At 50.0% G+C, this 4,795-nt stretch overlaps 1 protein-coding gene across 3 annotated transcripts in view; it reads left to right on the forward strand.

Annotated features, from left to right (window-relative positions):
• Positions 1-4,795, forward strand: part of PDZK1 (PDZ domain containing 1) — a 28,972-nt gene that overhangs the window by 7,555 nt on the left and 16,622 nt on the right. The gene's annotated exons all lie outside the window — the stretch shown is intronic.

The following is a 4,795-nucleotide window of genomic DNA, read 5'->3' on the forward strand; positions in this document are numbered from 1 at the left end:
TCTCATTCCGGGATCCCGAAGTCACGGAGGCTGATGGGCTCAGGTCACGGTACTCCAGTCGCCTGGAGTCACATGTCCCTTCCTGCGGCAAATAACTCGGGGACTTTGAGTTTGTGTGTTATGACTAAGTAAATCGTTCCTACCTTTGACTCTTTTGCTTGTTCTTTGCACCGTAAGTTGCTAGTGATGATGTCTTGTGCTCACGGACCCCTGGCTAGATGGGTGCTTCTCGTCCAGCAGAAGGAACCTGGAGGTTTGACTCAGTTGTTGGTGGCAGGCTGTTAGACAAGTCCGTTAGCCAGCTGTAGCCTCCACTTCATCTGTTAAAGCCTTTTGCTGAAGGCTGTCCTGAAAATGACAACTACGTGTTCGAGGAGGAACACAAAGGCGCTACATTTCAAATGCCGCATCCAAGGCGGATAGCGGGAGAAACAGCCTTGCGGTCAGTTGGGAGACCTCGTCCCGTCTTTTGATCTCATCCAGCCTCTATTTACTCATCTAGAGTTGAGACTAGATGATCGCAATCGTTCTATTCAGCCCACCAAGTGTAATGGATCTTAGAGTTTTGGAGGCTGGCTCCTTGTCACTTGGATATGAATTCAAATGCTACCTCCCCAGGAGAGGCTTTTAAAATGAGCCTCCCCTCTCTACCCCCAAACCCCCCTCACCTATCTCCTCATTCATAGCCTCTGTCGTCAGAAATCGTTTACTTTGCACGTGCCGCCTTAGCCAGAAGTTTAGTTTCAAGAGAGCAGGGATTTCGTCCTTGGTGTTACCTGCTGTCATCCCAGCTCCTAGAACACCTGGCAGAGAGTAGATGCTTAGGTATTTGAGTAAGTGCAAGTTAGTGGCAGAGAAGGAGCTGCAGGCAGAGAATCGGCGTGTTTGATAAGCTGCTCTAAGAGGCTGAAGAAGTCCGAGACTCTCAGGTCTTCCGAGGTCCAAGTCTGATCATGTGGGAATGGGCATCTCTGGTTCACATGACTTTCACATCTGTTGCATAGGAATTTGATGAGATCAGCAAGTTCGAGCTAGACATATTTTCCTCAAGATCTCAGCAACTCCTCTCCTTGGTCCTTCACGAGGGACCCATGCCCAGATTTCTCCCATCTCTTTGCCCGGTGGGTGTCATGGTTAAATGTTTAAGAGCAGGGTGTTGGGACGGCAAGCCTGCATCTGGAGCAGACGTGTTCTTCCTCTAAACCTGATTCCTCCTCGGTCAGGTGGGCATCGCAGAACCTAGGTCCTAGTGTTGCAAGGAGCAGGTGGGGGAATGAGCTCGGGTCTAGTACACCTGAAGTGCTACTATTCTGATGATCTTCAGACAGCTTTGTGAGGGGCACGACCCCAGGGAGGGAAGGAGCCCAGGCTGTGGCAAGGGGTTTTGATAAGCAGGAAAGGCAGCCCCTAGCCCACTGGATGGCAGCTAGGGAGGGCATGCTCCAAGCCTCACACAACATAAACACTGAAGCGCCTCTGTAATCTGCAGGACCGAGCCTAAGGCCCTTTACAGTCCTTTCAACATATACCTGTTTTCTAGGCATTTGGAACCATTCCCCATTCCCGAACTCACTATTTCTTTTGTCTGGATGCCTTCCTCTTCCCAGCTTACAGAACAGGGAGGCTGGGGAGATGGTGGGAGGAGCCTGGACTCAGCTGGGTTTGAATCCAGGTTCTGCTTCTCTAAATAACTACGGGAAACCAACTTTTCAGACTCTTTTCTTGTAAAATGGACCAATGAGATTAAATGAGAACTCATAAAAGGTGCTTTGGCTGGTGCTTGGAGCTTCGGTACCTGCCCCATCGTAGGTGCTAAGTATAACTTACCGATTCTGTAAATGATACTTGAAATTCAGAGGATGAAGCGATACCTTCAGACCGTGGCGGTCAGGAAAGAATTTGGAGATAATCTGATATTTGAACTGAGCCTTGAAAATGGGTAGGCCTTGAATTCATTCACTTGGAAAAAATGTTTGCTTAGGACCTACTATGAATAAGTAACCAGAGTGCGGATGGTATTTCGGACAGAGCGTGGGGCCTGAGCAGAGGGCAGGCTGAGCGTGGACGAACACACACGGGCCGGAGTGGCGTCTGCTGAGGAGTTAAGGAGACTGACATTGGGCTGGGTTATGCCGAACCTCAAAACCTGAGCCAGGAGTCTGGAGTTTGTGTCTTGAACGAGTTTTTAGAGACTAACATGGTGAGAGCCAGATAAGGAGTTTGCCTTGAGGCGGGGACGGGGAGAGGCTGGAGGCGGGAGGACCTGGTACATAATGAAAAAAAAAGAGCCAGCGATGGAAATGCAAGTTCAGAGGATCTTATAAAACAAGGTGCCAATTGCGGGGGAACAGCCTGGCTCCAGCCGGCTCTCGGGGTGGCTCGGCTATTTTCAGGGGTCTTTCCATGGGGGCATCTGGGTTTCCACACAATTTCAAGTCCATCTCTCTCCCAACCCACAGAGCTCTTAGATAAGCCAGTAAAGTGGGAAAGACTTTGAACTCCAGCCCAGAGTCCTGCCATATAGGACAAAGTATTGTTCACGATAGATAGCCGGGTGGTACTTGGTACCAGCGGGCCAGATGATCTTTGAGATAAAGATTCCATTCCTTGTCATCTGTCAGAAACAAGTATTCCGCCCTAGGCTTCTCGATCATTGTTCTCCACCTAACTCTAAATGGAATGCATTTCACTAATTTCCCACGTTTGAAATCTCTTGCTGGCTAAGCCCGAACAGTAGCTATCACGGTGGGGCAGTACAGTGAGCAAATTCATGTTTTAGGGCCCCACTTAGCCTTCTGTTTTCGATACTAGTTGTTTAGAATTAATAAGCTTGAGTTGTTGAATTTCCGCAGGTCTCGCTTTTCAAAGGAGGAATCCAGGCAGCCTTCGATATGTTATCTGCAGGCACGATATAGGCTCTGCCCTAGGTAAAACAGTTTTGGAGAAGGATGAAATTGAGTTGCCTTTATTTCTTCCTTGCTCGAGACATCTGTCGGTACCAGCGGAGGTACAGCTGGGTCCCTTTCATGCCGCTGGAAGCAACAGCGGCTGCCGAGGCTCAGAGAGTAGGCAGACAGGCTGGGCGCTGGGCTGCAAGCCCTCATCAGGGCTGATGGCCGTGGGGAATTCTAGGCCTGTCTAGAGTTGCTGATTTAACATCGCCAGTCTCCGCCAATTGTATTTTCCAGTAAAAGTCTAGCGGTTGGTTGTCTCACGCTTTACCCATGCGTACAAACGGAGAAGCAGCCTTTCTGACGAGGGCCCGATGCCTGGTCGAGCTTCCGGCAACGTCGCTCTCTCCGCACTGAAGTTGGGTGTTTTATGAACCAGCACGGAGTTCAGTGCCACGTTCAGGTGGAATGTTGCCCTCTGTTCCCCTCGGGCCTCCACGAGACGAATCATTTACTCTCCGCTTCCATCCTGGACTGTATACTCAGATATCCCTCCGTAGTCACAGTCACTAGGGTTAAATATGATTCACGGGCTTTCTTGCTCTGTTCTTGCCGTTTGGTTTTTCCGCGGCTCGAGGGCTGGTTACGTAAATGCCTCGAGAGGAGAGGCCGTTTTCTTTGCCTTCTGATCCTGCTGCATCACTGAGGTGCTGTTAGCTGAGACGGTGGGACTCGGAGGAGATGGGGTGAGAGACGCCAGAGGCTCGCTGTGTTTACGGAGTAACCCCACTGCATCCGGCCTTCGGGAGGTCAGCAAAGAAGACGCTCCCTGGGCTCTTCCTTTCCTGATGGCCGTCATCTGCGCCTGGCTCTCACCGATGACAGCCCCCTTTTGTTTTCGGCCTCCAAGCAATGCAGTTTATCCCACATCCTTTCTCTCATCTTTTGGAAATTTGGTGACGCTGCCTATTGAGTGAGCCGGTCCACTAGTCGGTCCCTGGTTACCATGGCTACCTGGGCCAGAAATCTCCCTAAGGTAATTCTTCCCTCCCACCGCCTTCTCCGCTCTTATCTGTTCCTTGGGTCCCTTTGCTGCTGCACCTCGGGCTCGCACCTCTTAGAGCTCACCTGCCCAGGTGTTGGGACTCTGGCCAACTTAGTCTCGAAGTTCTAGAAACACTCCCTGGAATCTTATACTTCTTTGATACACAGCATTTGGTGCTTTTTTTTTCTTTTTTTTTTTTTATAATTCCCTAGCTTTCAGGTGTACATGATGCTTCTGGGCTCAAGGAAATCTGAGTTTATTATTTGAGCTTTATTTCATGGGGAACAAAATCTCCAGCCCCGACTCTTCAGCAGCAGAAACTAACTTTGCAGAGGGCGGCGAATGTGTAGACAGAGACTCTCTGATCTGCAAATCAAGGTGCCTGCCCATCCCTAGTCCGTCATCCAATCTCTTCAGCTCCGAAAAGGCAGGAACGCCGCTCAGATGTCCTCCCAGAAAACAGGATTCCCATTACACCAGGCCTCCCACCGGAGGACGGGGACGATGGCGTGCGTGACTGGGCTTCTCTGCTCCAGGTACTGAGTTTAGACGCTGCACATGTTCTATCTTAAGTAATCTTCACCGTGTCCACATGCATTTCCTTTTGCGGGTGTTCACCTGTCTTTAGCTCGTATTTAAGAAAGTTGCCCATGCTCTCACAGCTAGCACCTGGTGACATCAGGATTAAAAACTGGGTTTAGCTCTAAAACTTGTTCTTTCCAAGGTCCTTTACCCCGACTAGGATGCCAGGGGACGATGGAAGTAAACATGCAAATTCTCTTCACATCAGCCACATACCCACACGGCCACTTAGATTTTTCGTTACCGGAAGTCACTCTGTTCTAAAGATTCTTAAGAT

This window comes from Pteropus vampyrus, unplaced genomic scaffold (genome assembly GCF_000151845.1).
Source record: "Pteropus vampyrus isolate Shadow unplaced genomic scaffold, Pvam_2.0 Scaffold6, whole genome shotgun sequence".
Classification (NCBI taxonomy): domain Eukaryota; kingdom Metazoa; phylum Chordata; class Mammalia; order Chiroptera; family Pteropodidae; genus Pteropus; species Pteropus vampyrus.